This window comes from Lithobates pipiens, unplaced genomic scaffold, assembly GCF_037356315.1.
Source record: "Lithobates pipiens isolate NorthernLeopardFrog02 unplaced genomic scaffold, aLitPip1_a1.2 Scaffold_1, whole genome shotgun sequence".
NCBI lineage: Eukaryota > Metazoa > Chordata > Amphibia > Anura > Ranidae > Lithobates > Lithobates pipiens.
The window spans coordinates 126,007,544-126,026,214 of record NW_027507685.1 but is presented as its reverse complement, the minus strand read 5'-3'; the positions used below and the strand labels follow the sequence as shown (position 1 = coordinate 126,026,214).

Here is an 18,671-nt window from a genome sequence, read left to right as displayed (position 1 = left end):
CTCCAGTACAGTCCCCTCTTCCCAGTACAGTCCTCCTACCAGCTTAACCCCTAGTACAGATTCCCTCCCAGTACAGTCCCCCTCTCAGGGGGTCCCCTTACATATGCTTCATCCCGGTAAAGCCATACTCCCAACCTAACCCTCCTTAAACATGATTCCCCCCAGTAGAGACTCACCCCAGCCTAACCCAAGTACAGCCCATCCTCCCCTAGTACTAGTCCTCTTTCTAGTACAGCCCCCCAAGGTGAAGCTCCAGTACAGCCCCTCCCCCCTCCTCCCAGGCTAAGACCCAGTACCACCACCAATAACAAAAGCAAAACAGAAGCACTGGATTTGCTGCGAAAAGCTTTATATATTTTATTGGATTACATGTTAAAAAAGACATTGAAACATCATTGTGCATACCATATAGTACAAAGTGAGACGATGAAGCTGATATAAAGTTTGAATTCAGTTGCTAAGCAATTTGATAGTACGCTGGTCCACACTTTTCGTAGAATCCCACCGCTTCATCAGGACCATATAATTCGGGTACTAGATGGATCAAACTAAAAATATATATAAAAAAGAAATAAATCAAAGATTAAAATGTGTATGTATATATTATAACGTTTCAAGATATCATTCGCATTCATATATCGGTAACATTTTGACAGGATGGTTCGCTCAAGCAAAGACAAAAACAAACAAACAACTATTTAGTAAACAATGATTTCTATATCGATCATACCTGTAATGGTAGATGATAGACACCACAAATGATGCCAGCAAAAAAAGAATCTCCAAGGGAATATGCCTACCGGCCCATGTGATACACCTATATCTATATAAATCAATTAGATGTATTATGGACAGTAAAGCTGAGTAAACACTATAGTTTTTTTTTTGTGTTTTTTTTTTTGTGCAATCCAGCAGGTTGCACGAAAAAACCTGTCCACTCTGGTCGGAGGTTCTGTACTAACCATGTGAGATGTGAGGTTAGTCCAGTAATCTCCCCCCACTGAGCTGAGCTGTTGTGATCTGACAGGGTGATGCCCCCCCCCCCCCCAGACCACTCAGATCAACGCTTTCTGCCATTGGCTGGGAGTGCTGATCAGGAGTCTGTCAGCTGCTGGTTTTTCAGCATGCCCAACCAACAGAAGCCAGCTTCTGTAGGACAGACCAACATACCCACGGGCAGAATGTCAGATTTATTTTCTTTTACCTGGCAAATGTCTCCTGACATTCTGCCGTGTGTATGGGGCTTAAGAAGCATGATATAAAGGTTAACCCTTAGTACAGACCCCCTTCCACCTATGCTAAAGACCCCCCTCTCTGCCTAACCCCTGTACAGACACAATCCCCAGTACAACCCCCCTCCTAGCCTAACCCCCCAGTACAGTATGCCAAACTCCCTGACCCCCTTTCAGCCTAAGGGCGGCCATACATTAATCAAATTCATCCAGTTCAGCAGGGACCAGACAAATTTTAATCCAGTTATGGGCAGGCTGGTTGTACAGAAGTTGATGTATAATTTTTTACAGAATGATCAGTGCCACCAACTATGGCCAGCAGCCATATTACCGCTGACATCAGTCCCTCCATAGACCTCTATGGAGTGTCCGTTCAGGTCCGCCTAAAAAAACTGACAGGCAGACCTGAACGGATCGTCCATGTGAAAAGGGCCTTAAAGGCACAAAATTTCAAAAAATGTCAGTATTCAAACAGCCAAACTTGGCGTTTTGAATGCTTTTAAGTGCAAAGGAGGGATTTGGGGTCTTATAAACTCTAGATCCCTCCATAAAGAGTACCTGTCACTGCCTATTACTGTCACAAGGGATAATTACAATAATAGTGATCAGAAATTTTTTAAGGGACAGTGTAAAAATAAAAGTTTTTTTTTGTTTTTTAAAGTGCCCCATCCCTCTATGCTTACACAGCTGGGGAGGGGTGTGCTGTGTAATATGCAGGCGGCTGTGTACTTTTCAGGGGGGGGGGGGGGTTATGTAATGTAAAGGGGTCCATGGGTTGCGGAGCTATGTAATGTAAAGGGGGCCAGAGGTGCCAGGGCTGTGTAATGTAAATGGGTCCAGAGGTGCAGGGGGATGTGTAATGTAAAGGGTCCAGAGGTACGGGGGCTATGTAATGGTTTCTTCAGTATGTGAATGCATTCACATATATTGAATCCGGCCCTTAAAGGGGTTGTAAAGGTAAATGTTTTTTCACTTTAATGCATTGTATGCATTAAGGTGAAAAAACATCTGACAGTGCCTGCGCCCCCAGCCCCCCCGTTTTACTTACCTCACCCCTCGAAAGTCCCACGCTCGTCCCCCGACGTCCTTTCCACCTTTCAGCCTGGTCGCTGATTGGCTGGAGTGGATGAATGGAAAGCAGCGCAGCCATTGGCTCGCGCTGCTGTCAATCACATCCACTGACGCGGAGCACCGGGGGGCGGGGCCGTGTGATACAGCGAGCGGCTATAGCCGCCGGCTGTATCACGGGAGCGTGCCCGCAGATGCTTCTCACCATGCGAGGGAGCTCGCATGAACGTGAGAAGCATCTGCAGGAGGAAGCAGAGACAGTCGCCGAGGGACCCCAGAAGAGCAGGTTCGGGGCCACTCTGTGAAAAACGAGCTGCACAGTGGAGGTAAGTATAACATGTTTGTTATTTTAAATAAAATAAAAAATCACTTTACAATCCCTTTAAGTGGAGAAAGGTTGCTGACCAATGCTGTAGGTGATAGCTCTATCAAGGCTGACCCCTGCTGCACAATGTGAAGACTACATGCAAGAAGAACCTGACAAAGGGGTCCATGTATAAAGAGTACATTTTACTGCTAATTTGTCTTTTGATTTTTACCATTTCTTCTGAATGTAAGACACCAAAGCTTTTATCGTTTTCTCTGTAAACTTACTGCTTTGAATTATATTTAGAAAATGTATTTTCCTTATGGACTTTGGCCTTATGAAATAGCCAAGTTGCTGGGATTACTATAGGATAAGAATGAAATGATAAAGAGGTACACTGTTTAGCACAAGGTACACAGGCAATGGACAAGCCCCTGTCACATCTATTTCACACAGAAAATAATTGGTTAAATTCACATGTGCTTTTTTCCACTACCTCTCCTTCATATTGTTCTATTGTTGTGCCTAAAGTTATGAAACAAAAGTATATGGTATCCTCATCCTTATATAATGACTACAAAGAAAGTTTTGAGAGAAAAAAAGGGATTTACATGGAACATCACAACCATGGTTTCCCTTAGGATCACCCAGCAAAGTAACGGACTGTCTTGATACCAATATTATAAAAAATACAAATGTTTATTATTATATATAAAAAGTTTTTCTTAGAAAATAAAGAGAAAAATTGTGTAGACATAAAATTTCAATGGTTGCACAATGTAGCTATAACATAGACAAAAAGAGATATTCTAACGATATTGGGTGTCCAATTCGGTCTTTGGTTTCTACTAGTTTCGCGACTTTACTGTCGCTTCTTCAGGAGACCTTGTTTGTCTGAAATCGAAGTTTATAACAGTTTATTTAACAGAATTAGCATAGTTCAACATATTTGATGTATTATTTTACAAGACCCTAAACAAAAGGGAGGGTAGAAAACGAAGTGTGCAGCTCACCACCACAAAGGCATCAAGTCACAAAGCATTTGGAGTTCGGGTGGTCCTAACCAGCCAGGCTTTAACCACCCTTTGGGGCGGACACGGGAGGTTTCAGAGTCAGCTATAAAACAATAATCAGAGAATCTGAGTGGTAAATATATCTAATTAAGAAGCATATCATTTATATCTCACTATGGGTATAACATAAACATACCGATATAACCAGATGCTTTTTAAATAATGCAGCATGGAAAAATGCATCAACTCATCAACGCTGGGGTCCAGATAAGGATATTAGACATGCCCAGGACGGTGTGGTAATGGGTCTGGTGCACAGTAGGGAGTGCGCCCATAGAGAGTACAGCGAGGGGTCCAAATCTCTGCCAGATGCACAATAGGTATTTATATGTGCAAAGTTAACCTAGTAAAGATATGCATAGATATAGATCAGAAAAATATATATATATATTGGGTAGCCAGCATAGGGGACGTTTGGGAAGGGAAGCACTTACCGGTAGGCGGAATCCCCCCCACATACAAACACGACCGCTCTTAGCCTGGAGGTCCTTCGTCCTCCGTTCCGCTGCTGTGAATATGCGCCATATTGGCGCACCTTTAACCTCCGGCCCGACGACGTCAAAAGCCCGACGCAGACGCCGAGCTATGACGTCGTCGGGTCCGCCGCTCCTACTGCGCATGCGCGAGAACGTCGCGACGCACATCAGCTTGAGTCACCATGGAAACCCATGGTGACTCATTGCTACAGCGGACCTGATGCCGCCCACAAATGAGAGGCTTACAGGGCCGCCGGAGAGGCGCGTGCCCGCCCCTGGGAGTCTCCTCCCATACTCCAATCTAAGCACCATGGCGATGTCAGAGTGCCTGGTAACAAAAAGCCTGTGTAGTGTCTCACACTTCGCTTAACTTTACAAACATCAATACATGCAAAAGGGTAAACAAGAATAAATAAAATATTAAATCATTTAATTTGGCAACATTTATTCACAGATATTTTAATCTATAGTTCTCACCATACGTGGCGCTTATCTAGAAGAAAAAGCAAAACAAGAAACAAATAAAAATAAGTTGGGGTACTAAGTCAGAGACGGACTACTGTCCACAGAATATACTGTTTGCTAGTACCTAAAAATCGCAGTGGCATCAAAAAAAACGAGAAATTGGGCTCACACGGTACCAGATAGCATGGGGACAGAGGGATGAAGAAGGGAGGAAGAAAAGGGGGAGAGAAATTGGTTCATGTTTGCCGTAAAGGACATATATATAATAAAACACACAAGAGGCTGTTTCACTTAAGGAAATATTTGTATGTTTTTGTTTCGTTCAAGCCAGGTGGGACCAGGGCATTTAAACGTTCTATCCATAGGGTTTCTCGTTTTAAAATTTCCCTATCCCAGTCGCCACCGCGGGTGTCCTCATAAACTACCTCGAGGACAAAAAATTTAACTACTTGTGGCTGGTACCGGTGGTGAATACCTATATGGCGGCCGACTGCCGTCAGTTTGCCGCCCGAAGAGTAGTAAAGATGGTCACCAATACGTTGGCGGAGCTCTCTAATGGTTTTACCTACGTAAAATGCCCCGCAGGCACAAACCATTAGGTAGACAACGCCTTTCGTGTCGCAGCTGGCATAGAATGATGGAATAAAAATTTCTCCACTTGGGAGATTATATGTTGTTCCCTCCCATATCCAGGGACAGCGTGGACCGCCACCACAAGGGTGGGTGCCACGTGGATCCCGCCGATTTGGTGCGGAGATTTGATAGTGGCTTCTGGTGAGTTTGTTCCCAAGGGTAGCTGCCCTCTTGAAAACCAATTCCGGGGTTTGTCTAACATATTTACTTAGAGTATGATGATCCGTTAAAAAATGCCAGTGTTGCGATAAGATGTTTCTAAGTGTATTCTGATGTGTAGAATATTTGGTGATGATCTTAACTGTAGAAGGGTGGACTGGTCTGGGGGGGCCATAAAGTAAAGATTCTCGTGTGCGTCCGTACGCTTTGTTAAATGCTTTCCTTAAATTGGATCGTGGATAACCTCTATTGAGGAGACGCTCCTGTAAACCCCTGGCTTGAACCAAAAAGTCATGATCTGTGGTACAATTTCTTCTTATCCGAATGTATTGGGCATATGGTATGCTACGTATTAGAGGGCGGGGGTGTGAGCTTTTAGCATGTAGTAAAGTATTGCCAGATGATGGCTTGCGATAAAGGTCAGTCATTAATTTTCCAGAATTATCCTTAGTGATATTGAGATCCAAAAAGGCAATCTTAGTTAAATGATATGTGTAAGTAAATGTTAAGTTAAATGTATTTAAATTCAATGTTTTGACAAAATCTTCCAGTGCCTGGACAGTCCCTGTCCAGACAATTAGAAGATCATCTATGAATCTATACCAAAGGAGAACACAGTCAAGGTAGATTTGTAAAGATTCATCAGAGAATACTGACCGCTCCCAGCCCCCCAGATATAAATTTGCATAGGAAGGTGCGCAGGCTGTCCCCATCGCCACACCTTGAATTTGTAAATAAATTTGATCCATAAATGTAAAAAAGTTCTTACTAAGGATGAAATCTAAAAGATGTAGTATAAAGTCATTTAGAGGCCAAGTGGTATGGTCTTGTTTTTTGAGGAAAGTGCTGGCCATCCGGACGCCCTGCCCGTGGGGGATGCTGGAGTATAAAGCCTCCACATCTATTGCCACGAGGAGGGCGTCCGGAGGGACTTGCACGTCCTCAAGGTGTCGCAAAAGATCGCTTGTATCTTTTATATATGAAGGTAGGCTTGTAACATGGGGAATCAAGTACGAATCGACTAACCTGCTTGCGTTCTCTGTTAGGGAACCCATCCCCGAGACTATTGGGCGCCCTGGGGGATTGTTCTTATCCTTGTGTATTTTTGGAAGCGCGTAAAATGTAGGCATACGAGGTTTAGCTGTGTTTATAAATCTAAGGGTTTCAACATCTATCAGACCTTGTTCATATGCCCTTGTAACCAGGGACCTAAACTCAGTTGTAAAGGTCTCAACCATTGAATGGTTGATTGGAATGTACCATGCCCGGTTACAAAGGATTTTTAAGCACATTGATTGATATTGCTGATGAGTCATTATGACTAGATTGCCCCCTTTGTCTGATTTCTTAATGATCATATCAGGTTTTTTCTGTAATCTACGTAATGCCTGTTTCTGTTTATAGTTTAAATTGGATTGAGTGTCAGGCCAATCCTGTTTTTTTAAAGATTTAATTACTGCAGTCAAAAAGGCCCAAATCGTAGGGCATGTCATGAGGTCAGGGAATGCTCGTGAACTAAGTTTAAAAATGTTTTTTTGTGGTTGGATACTATCTGTTATGGATTGGGGCGTGGGTGCAGGGGTTGATGGAGCCTCTAAAGTTGTTTCATCCTCAACCTGCCCCTCGTCGTATAGTAACATAAGGTCACGTAGGGCTTTGAATTCTTGCATAGAGTAATGCTTTGTTCTTTCAGCCAGTTCTTTCTCTAAATTTAGGTTATGTCTATCCTTATCATACATAAATTTGTAGGTTAAATTCCGAGCGAAAAGATATATATCTTTAATAGTTTCATAGACGTTTATAGGTTCAGAAGGACTGAAGCCAAGACCCAGCTGGAGAACTGTTTCTTCATCCTGGGTCAAGGAATAGGGAGTAAGATTAACAATATTTAGGTTCTCAGTATCTGCCTGGGAATTAGTTTTGGAATAATTTACACCTAATGTGGTAAGGGGGTCTTTAGCATGTATGCATCTAGACTCCCTCGCCGGTGTGAATCGGGTGTGGCCAGCGGAAAAAAAACCACTAGGGTTTGGGAGTGAGGCCTGTGTATTGGTGTGCAATATTTTCGGAATAATATTGTGTAGTGTGGATATTTGTGTACTGGTGCTTTGGCCTTGTGAATCAGGATGTGCTGGTGGGGTTGTTTTAACGGTTTTACCCGTTTTCTTGCCTTTTTTGGAGTCCTTCGCTGAGTGGTCTCCACCAGTGAGTGACCTCTTACGGGGGGGACCCGGTGCGCGTGAATTCGTGTTTAGGGAAGTGATCTGTGAAGAAAGGGATGAAATTGAAGAATCAGATTCTGTATAGTCTGTGACAATAATTGTTTCTTTAGGTGCTCGTGTCCTTGGAAGTTTCCTTCTTATCAATTTATTACCCCATTTATAGGCATAGCCTTCAGAAAAGGCAAGCTTGTCCTGGACAAACTTGCCCTGCTTTTTAACAATAATCTCTCTGTTGAGAATTTCAATACGCTCCCTGACCTCTTTCCACTTTTCTTTAAAAATTGGTGATTCCATAATTTTAGGAAATTGTTCATTAAGGCGTTCAATCTCCCCATCTAAAGAAGTCATATCTGCATGGTATTGTATCGTTAATTTAGTCATTAATTCTACACTGCATTTTGTTAATGTATTTTCCCAGTCCTTTTTAAATTCAGCAGAGGGATCTTTGATAGTGGGGAAAACTTGAATCCGAAGACCTAGAGGGCAAATTTCTTCCCTAATATATTGTTCGAAATACTGCGTGTGCCAATGCAGATGTGACTTCTTCTTCAGCAGGCCAAACATCCTTTCTAAGAATATTTTAGTTTCATCCTCAATTTTGTAATTTGTTAAACAACCTGTTTTTATAGATAACATAAAATTCGACCAATCAGAACCAAGCATGTCCATAACTTTGCTGGCCACCTGTGAGCCCAAATTAGAACCCCGATCTCAGACACTACTGCGAAAAGAAAGATTTTTTAAATAAAATCACGTATGGTGAAATTAGATATGTGTGAGAATTTATTAGCTCACTAGATGCCAATTAAATTATGTAAACAACATATCAGGCACGAAAAAACCGGGCAAAATGACCGGAGAAATTAGGGCCAAAATTGGTCCTGGGTGTGTTATCCACCCTACAAAGATAGTTCTATTGTTGTGCCTAAAGTTATGAAACAAAAGTATATGGTATCCTCATCCTTATATAATGACTACAAAGAAAGTTTTGAGAGAAAAAAAGGGATTTACATGGAACATCACAACCATGGTTTCCCTTAGGATCACCCAGCAAAGTAACGGACTGTCTTGATACCAATATTATAAAAAATACAAATGTTTATTATTATATATAAAAAGTTTTTTTTAGAAAATAAAGAGAAAAATTGTGTAGACATAAAATTTCAATGGTTGCACAATGTAGCTATAACATAGACAAAAAGAGATATTCTAACGATATTGGGTGTCCAATTCGGTCTTTGGTTTCTACTAGTTTCGCGACTTTACTGTCGCTTCTTCAGGAGACCTTGTTTGTCTGAAATCGAAGTTTATAACAGTTTATTTAACAGAATTAGCATAGTTCAACATATTTGATGTATTATTTTACAAGACCCTAAACAAAAGGGAGGGTAGAAAACGAAGTGTGCAGCTCACCACCACAAAGGCATCAAGTCACAAAGCATTTGGAGTTCGGGTGGTCCTAACCAGCCAGGCTTTAACCACCCTTTGGGGCGGACACGGGAGGTTTCAGAGTCAGCTATAAAACAATAATCAGAGAATCTGAGTGGTAAATATATCTAATTAAGAAGCATATCATTTATATCTCACTATGGGTATAACATAAACATACCGATATAACCAGATGCTTTTTAAATAATGCAGCATGGAAAAATGCATCAACTCATCAACGCTGGGGTCCAGATAAGGATATTAGACATGCCCAGGACGGTGTGGTAATGGGTCTGGTGCACAGTAGGGAGTGCGCCCATAGAGAGTACAGCGAGGGGTCCAAATCTCTGCCAGATGCACAATAGGTATTTATATGTGCAAAGTTAACCTAGTAAAGATATGCATAGATATAGATCAGAAAAATATATATATATATTGGGTAGCCAGCATAGGGGACGTTTGGGAAGGGAAGCACTTACCGGTAGGCGGAATCCCCCCCACATACAAACACGACCGCTCTTAGCCTGGAGGTCCTTCGTCCTCCGTTCCGCTGCTGTGAATATGCGCCATATTGGCGCACCTTTAACCTCCGGCCCGACGACGTCAAAAGCCCGACGCAGACGCCGAGCTATGACGTCGTCGGGTCCGCCGCTCCTACTGCGCATGCGCGAGAACGTCGCGACGCACATCAGCTTGAGTCACCATGGAAACCCATGGTGACTCATTGCTACAGCGGACCTGATGCCGCCCACAAATGAGAGGCTTACAGGGCCGCCGGAGAGGCGCGTGCCCGCCCCTGGGAGTCTCCTCCCATACTCCAATCTAAGCACCATGGCGATGTCAGAGTGCCTGGTAACAAAAAGCCTGTGTAGTGTCTCACACTTCGCTTAACTTTACAAACATCAATACATGCAAAAGGGTAAACAAGAATAAATAAAATATTAAATCATTTAATTTGGCAACATTTATTCACAGATATTTTAATCTATAGTTCTCACCATACGTGGCGCTTATCTAGAAGAAAAAGCAAAACAAGAAACAAATAAAAATAAGTTGGGGTACTAAGTCAGAGACGGACTACTGTCCACAGAATATACTGTTTGCTAGTACCTAAAAATCGCAGTGGCATCAAAAAAACCGAGAAATTGGGCTCACACGGTACCAGATAGCATGGGGACAGAGGGATGAAGAAGGGAGGAAGAAAAGGGGGAGAGAAATTGGTTCATGTTTGCCGTAAAGGACATATATATAATAAAACACACAAGAGGCTGTTTCACTTAAGGAAATATTTGTATGTTTTTGTTTCGTTCAAGCCAGGTGGGACCAGGGCATTTAAACGTTCTATCCATAGGGTTTCTCGTTTTAAAATTTCCCTATCCCAGTCGCCACCGCGGGTGTCCTCATAAACTACCTCGAGGACAAAAAATTTAACTACTTGTGGCTGGTACCGGTGGTGAATACCTATATGGCGGCCGACTGCCGTCAGTTTGCCGCCCGAAGAGTAGTAAAGATGGTCACCAATACGTTGGCGGAGCTCTCTAATGGTTTTACCTACGTAAAATGCCCCGCAGGCACAAACCATTAGGTAGACAACGCCTTTCGTGTCGCAGCTGGCATAGAATGATGGAATAAAAATTTCTCCACTTGGGAGATTATATGTTGTTCCCTCCCATATCCAGGGACAGCGTGGACAGCCACCACAAGGGTGGGTGCCACGTGGATCCCGCCGATTTGGTGCGGAGATTTGATAGTGGCTTCTGGTGAGTTTGTTCCCAAGGGTAGCTGCCCTCTTGAAAACCAATTCCGGGGTTTGTCTAACATATTTACTTAGAGTATGATGATCCGTTAAAAAATGCCAGTGTTGCGATAAGATGTTTCTAAGTGTATTCTGATGTGTAGAATATTTGGTGATGATCTTAACTGTAGAAGGGTGGACTGGTCTGGGGGGGCCATAAAGTAAAGATTCTCGTGTGCGTCCGTACGCTTTGTTAAATGCTTTCCTTAAATTGGATCGTGGATAACCTCTATTGAGGAGACGCTCCTGTAAACCCCTGGCTTGAACCAAAAAGTCATGATCTGTGGTACAATTTCTTCTTATCCGAATGTATTGGGCATATGGTATGCTACGTATTAGAGGGCGGGGGTGTGAGCTTTTAGCATGTAGTAAAGTATTGCCAGATGATGGCTTGCGATAAAGGTCAGTCATTAATTTTCCAGAATTATCCTTAGTGATATTGAGATCCAAAAAGGCAATCTTAGTTAAATGATATGTGTAAGTAAATGTTAAGTTAAATGTATTTAAATTCAATGTTTTGACAAAATCTTCCAGTGCCTGGACAGTCCCTGTCCAGACAATTAGAAGATCATCTATGAATCTATACCAAAGGAGAACACAGTCAAGGTAGATTTGTAAAGATTCATCAGAGAATACTGACCGCTCCCAGCCCCCCAGATATAAATTTGCATAGGAAGGTGCGCAGGCTGTCCCCATCGCCACACCTTGAATTTGTAAATAAATTTGATCCATAAATGTAAAAAAGTTCTTACTAAGGATGAAATCTAAAAGATGTAGTATAAAGTCATTTAGAGGCCAAGTGGTATGGTCTTGTTTTTTGAGGAAAGTGCTGGCCATCCGGACGCCCTGCCCGTGGGGGATGCTGGAGTATAAAGCCTCCACATCTATTGCCACGAGGAGGGCGTCCGGAGGGACTTGCACGTCCTCAAGGTGTCGCAAAAGATCGCTTGTATCTTTTATATATGAAGGTAGGCTTGTAACATGGGGAATCAAGTAGTCAAATTCTCACACATATCTAATTTCACCATACGTGATTTTATTTAAAAAATCTTTCTTTTCGCAGTAGTGTCTGAGATCGGGGTTCTAATTTGGGCTCACAGGTGGCCAGCAAAGTTATGGACATGCTTGGTTCTGATTGGTCGAATTTTATGTTATCTATAAAAACAGGTTGTTTAACAAATTACAAAATTGAGGATGAAACTAAAATATTCTTAGAAAGGATGTTTGGCCTGCTGAAGAAGAAGTCACATCTGCATTGGCACACGCAGTATTTCGAACAATATATTAGGGAAGAAATTTGCCCTCTAGGTCTTCGGATTCAAGTTTTCCCCACTATCAAAGATCCCTCTGCTGAATTTAAAAAGGACTGGGAAAATACATTAACAAAATGCAGTGTAGAATTAATGACTAAATTAACGATACAATACCATGCAGATATGACTTCTTTAGATGGGGAGATTGAACGCCTTAATGAACAATTTCCTAAAATTATGGAATCACCAATTTTTAAAGAAAAGTGGAAAGAGGTCAGGGAGCGTATTGAAATTCTCAACAGAGAGATTATTGTTAAAAAGCAGGGCAAGTTTGTCCAGGACAAGCTTGCCTTTTCTGAAGGCTATGCCTATAAATGGGGTAATAAATTGATAAGAAGGAAATTTCCAAGGACACGAGCACCTAAAGAAACAATTATTGTCACAGACTATACAGAATCTGATTCTTCAATTTCATCCCTTTCTTCACAGATCACTTCCCTAAACACGAATTCACGCGCACCGGGTCCCCCCCGTAAGAGGTCACTCACTGGTGGAGACCACTCAGCGAAGGACTCCAAAAAAGGCAAGAAAACGGGTAAAACCGTTAAAACAACCCCACCAGCACATCCTGATTCACAAGGCCAAAGCACCAGTACACAAATATCCACACTACACAATATTATTCCGAAAATATTGCACACCAATACACAGGCCTCACTCCCAAACCCTAGTGGTTTTTTTTCCGCTGGCCACACCCGATTCACACCGGCGAGGGAGTCTAGATGCATACATGCTAAAGACCCCCTTACCACATTAGGTGTAAATTATTCCAAAACTAATTCCCAGGCAGATACTGAGAACCTAAATATTGTTAATCTTACTCCCTATTCCTTGACCCAGGATGAAGAAACAGTTCTCCAGCTGGGTCTTGGCTTCAGTCCTTCTGAACCTATAAACGTCTATGAAACTATTAAAGATATATATCTTTTCGCTCGGAATTTAACCTACAAATTTATGTATGATAAGGATAGACATAACCTAAATTTAGAGAAAGAACTGGCTGAAAGAACAAAGCATTACTCTATGCAAGAATTCAAAGCCCTACGTGACCTTATGTTACTATACGACGAGGGGCAGGTTGAGGATGAAACAACTTTAGAGGCTCCATCAACCCCTGCACCCACGCCCCAATCCATAACAGATAGTATCCAACCACAAAAAAACATTTTTAAACTTAGTTCACGAGCATTCCCTGACCTCATGACATGCCCTACGATTTGGGCCTTTTTGACTGCAGTAATTAAATCTTTAAAAAAACAGGATTGGCCTGACACTCAATCCAATTTAAACTATAAACAGAAACAGGCATTACGTAGATTACAGAAAAAACCTGATATGATCATTAAGAAATCAGACAAAGGGGGCAATCTAGTCATAATGACTCATCAGCAATATCAATCAATGTGCTTAAAAATCCTTTGTAACCGGGCATGGTACATTCCAATCAACCATTCAATGGTTGAGACCTTTACAACTGAGTTTAGGTCCCTGGTTACAAGGGCATATGAACAAGGTCTGATAGATGTTGAAACCCTTAGATTTATAAACACAGCTAAACCTCGTATGCCTACATTTTACGCGCTTCCAAAAATACACAAGGATAAGAACAATCCCCCAGGGCGCCCAATAGTCTCGGGGATGGGTTCCCTAACAGAGAACGCAAGCAGGTTAGTCGATTCGTACTTGATTCCCCATGTTACAAGCCTACCTTCATATATAAAAGATACAAGCGATCTTTTGCGACACCTTGAGGACGTGCAAGTCCCTCCGGACGCCCTCCTCGTGGCAATAGATGTGGAGGCTTTATACTCCAGCATCCCCCACGGGCAGGGCGTCCGGATGGCCAGCACTTTCCTCAAAAAACAAGACCATACCACTTGGCCTCTAAATGACTTTATACTACATCTTTTAGATTTCATCCTTAGTAAGAACTTTTTTACATTTATGGATCAAATTTATTTACAAATTCAAGGTGTGGCGATGGGGACAGCCTGCGCACCTTCCTATGCAAATTTATATCTGGGGGGCTGGGAGCGGTCAGTATTCTCTGATGAATCTTTACAAATCTACCTTGACTGTGTTCTCCTTTGGTATAGATTCATAGATGATCTTCTAATTGTCTGGACAGGGACTGTCCAGGCACTGGAAGATTTTGTCAAAACATTGAATTTAAATACATTTAACTTAACATTTACTTACACATATCATTTAACTAAGATTGCCTTTTTGGATCTCAATATCACTAAGGATAATTCTGGAAAATTAATGACTGACCTTTATCGCAAGCCATCATCTGGCAATACTTTACTACATGCTAAAAGCTCACACCCCCGCCCTCTAATACGTAGCATACCATATGCCCAATACATTCGGATAAGAAGAAATTGTACCACAGATCATGACTTTTTGGTTCAAGCCAGGGGTTTACAGGAGCGTCTCCTCAATAGAGGTTATCCACGATCCAATTTAAGGAAAGCATTTAACAAAGCGTACGGACGCACACGAGAATCTTTACTTTATGGCCCCCCCAGACCAGTCCACCCTTCTACAGTTAAGATCATCACCAAATATTCTACACATCAGAATACACTTAGAAACATCTTATCGCAACACTGGCATTTTTTAACGGATCATCATACTCTAAGTAAATATGTTAGACAAACCCCGGAATTGGTTTTCAAGAGGGCAGCTACCCTTGGGAACAAACTCACCAGAAGCCACTATCAAATCTCCGCACCAAATCGGCGGGATCCACGTGGCACCCACCCTTGTGGTGGCTGTCCACGCTGTCCCTGGATATGGGAGGGAACAACATATAATCTCCCAAGTGGAGAAATTTTTATTCCATCATTCTATGCCAGCTGCGACACGAAAGGCGTTGTCTACCTAATGGTTTGTGCCTGCGGGGCATTTTACGTAGGTAAAACCATTAGAGAGCTCCGCCAACGTATTGGTGACCATCTTTACTACTCTTCGGGCGGCAAACTGACGGCAGTCGGCCGCCATATAGGTATTCACCACCGGTACCAGCCACAAGTAGTTAAATTTTTTGTCCTCGAGGTAGTTTATGAGGACACCCGCGGTGGCGACTGGGATAGGGAAATTTTAAAACGAGAAACCCTATGGATAGAACGTTTAAATGCCCTGGTCCCACCTGGCTTGAACGAAACAAAAACATACAAATATTTCCTTAAGTGAAACAGCCTCTTGTGTGTTTTATTATATATATGTCCTTTACGGCAAACATGAACCAATTTCTCTCCCCCTTTTCTTCCTCCCTTCTTCATCCCTCTGTCCCCATGCTATCTGGTACCGTGTGAGCCCAATTTCTCGGTTTTTTTGATGCCACTGCGATTTTTAGGTACTAGCAAACAGTATATTCTGTGGACAGTAGTCCGTCTCTGACTTAGTACCCCAACTTATTTTTATTTGTTTCTTGTTTTGCTTTTTCTTCTAGATAAGCGCCACGTATGGTGAGAACTATAGATTAAAATATCTGTGAATAAATGTTGCCAAATTAAATGATTTAATATTTTATTTATTCTTGTTTACCCTTTTGCATGTATTGATGTTTGTAAAGTTAAGCGAAGTGTGAGACACTACACAGGCTTTTTGTTACCAGGCACTCTGACATCGCCATGGTGCTTAGATTGGAGTATGGGAGGAGACTCCCAGGGGCGGGCACGCGCCTCTCCGGCGGCCCTGTAAGCCTCTCATTTGTGGGCGGCATCAGGTCCGCTGTAGCAATGAGTCACCATGGGTTTCCATGGTGACTCAAGCTGATGTGCGTCGCGACGTTCTCGCGCATGCGCAGTAGGAGCGGCGGACCCGACGACGTCATAGCTCGGCGTCTGCGTCGGGCTTTTGACGTCGTCGGGCCGGAGGTTAAAGGTGCGCCAATATGGCGCATATTCACAGCAGCGGAACGGAGGACGAAGGACCTCCAGGCTAAGAGCGGTCGTGTTTGTATGTGGGGGGGATTCCGCCTACCGGTAAGTGCTTCCCTTCCCAAACGTCCCCTATGCTGGCTACCCAATATATATATATATTTTTCTGATCTATATCTATGCATATCTTTACTAGGTTAACTTTGCACATATAAATACCTATTGTGCATCTGGCAGAGATTTGGACCCCTCGCTGTACTCTCTATGGGCGCACTCCCTACTGTGCACCAGACCCATTACCACACCGTCCTGGGCATGTCTAATATCCTTATCTGGACCCCAGCGTTGATGAGTTGATGCATTTTTCCATGCTGCATTATTTAAAAAGCATCTGGTTATATCGGTATGTTTATGTTATACCCATAGTGAGATATAAATGATATGCTTCTTAATTAGATATATTTACCACTCAGATTCTCTGATTATTGTTTTATAGCTGACTCTGAAACCTCCCGTGTCCGCCCCAAAGGGTGGTTAAAGCCTGGCTGGTTAGGACCACCCGAACTCCAAATGCTTTGTGACTTGATGCCTTTGTGGTGGTGAGCTGCACACTTCGTTTTCTACCCTCCCTTTTGTTTAGGGTCTTGTAAAATAATACATCAAATATGTTGAACTATGCTAATTCTGTTAAATAAACTGTTATAAACTTCGATTTCAGACAAACAAGGTCTCCTGAAGAAGCGACAGTAAAGTCGCGAAACTAGTAGAAACCAAAGACCGAATTGGACACCCAATATCGTTAGAATATCTCTTTTTGTCTATGTTATAGCTACATTGTGCAACCATTGAAATTTTATGTCTACACAATTTTTCTCTTTATTTTCTAAAAAAAACTTTTTATATATAATAATAAACATTTGTATTTTTTATAATATTGGTATCAAGACAGTCCGTTACTTTGCTGGGTGATCCTAAGGGAAACCATGGTTGTGATGTTCCATGTAAATCCCTTTTTTTCTCTCAAAACTTTCTTTGCTCTCCTTCATATTGACTTTTAATGCCAATAATTAAAAGACTTGATAAACAATTTATTTTAGTATAACACTTTTGACGGTTATTGTGGAACTTCACCCAATTAAAAAAAAAAAATCGATCTACATATACATCCAATTGCCACTACTGATTTTCAACATAGTATTTTCCTATTGATCCTGCCAATGATATTGGAAATAGTGTATTTCCTATGGAGGGCAATCAACAAACAGCCATTACTGCTGAATTTCTTCATCTGCTGTCCCCCTTCCTTATCCCTGTGAGAAGTGACATCATCATGCTGGTGTCCATCACATACACGGTTGTTGGACTTGGAGCCATTGTTGAATCCCCATTTCCCAGGCTCCCCAAAGATAAGTTGCTAGATCCCACCTACTACTTGGAGAGACACAATAGGTTCCAGTGCTCACAAAACTGCATGAAAAGAGCTATAAAAATACTTCTTAAACCTTGTACAAGCGGTCGGAAATTCAGACGGAAAATGTCCGATCGGACTGTGTTGTCGGATAATCCGACCGTGTGTGGGCTCCGTCTGACTTTTTCCGTCGGAATGTCCGACCAACAAAGTTTGAGAGCTGGATATAAAATTTTCCGACAACATGATCCAATAGGACTTTGCTCGATCGCTTGTAGAGAATTCCGATTCGACAAAGTGCCACGTATGCTCAGATCAAATTACTAGACCAAAGCTATTGGCTACTAGCCTGAACGTAGTCCCGTCGTAATGTACATCATCACGTTCCGAGGGAATCGGATTTTCCGAAAACTTTGTCCGACCATGTGTATGCAACACCAGTTTCTGACAAAATCTGTCGGAAAAATCCGTTCTCTTGCTGCAAAGGGCTATTGCGATCACATGCATTTGTGATGTTTACGTTGCTATATTTGCTACTTTAAGAAGAAAATTTTTGGAGAGATATATGCTATATTCCAAAAAGAATGACAACTGAGAGGGAAAGAAGGACAGGGAACTGGGTCCAAAAGGGAGACAGCCCCTTAAAATGAGGGACAATTAAGAGCTAAGTCGTGGCAGGATCACAATACTTCACTAGAATTACCGAGCACACATTACTATGACAAAATGACATAGTTGACTGAAAAGTACCTCTTACTTGCTATACATTCTTTGCAAAAAGAATAAGAGAATAATGCAAAATCCAATTTTTTTTCAAAGTGGACTATAATTCACTCCTTGGCCAATGATAGCTAGTGGGTAAATAGAGGTTCTACATGCCAGCACCATTGTCCATTATATGCATAGTGTGCCATGGGCCGACCAAAGAAGAAGGCTGCGATCAAAGTCAGAAAACACTCCTGTCCATCAGTGATCTTTGGCCACCGAGTGAGTTCCAATGAGAATCCAGCTTCAAAGACCACAGATGGGTATGGCGCTAGAATTCATGTCCCCTTTGTTATTAGGGGCCCAATACAGAAATAGTACAACTGTAATAAAACTGCTCAAGGGAATTGAAAAATTGTTCTGCTAGTTCTACCAAGTTTTATCTATTCCCCCTTGTGATAAGTAATTGGTCGCAGATGAGGTGCAGAAAAAGAGAACAA

The 18,671-nt window shown here is 42.2% G+C and overlaps 1 protein-coding gene across 3 annotated transcripts in view; it reads right to left on the bottom strand.

The window, feature by feature from the left end:
- Nucleotides 1-332: 332 nt before the first annotated feature.
- The window catches only part of LOC143974630 (Golgi-associated plant pathogenesis-related protein 1-like), a 58,567-nt gene continuing 40,228 nt past the window's right edge, over nt 333-18,671 (bottom strand). For all 3 annotated transcript variants that reach the window (XM_077476226.1, XM_077476245.1, XM_077476235.1), the window contains one exon: nt 333-548. The gene's annotated coding sequence lies outside the window, so the exon portion shown is untranslated. The remainder of the gene's footprint in view (nt 549-18,671) is intronic.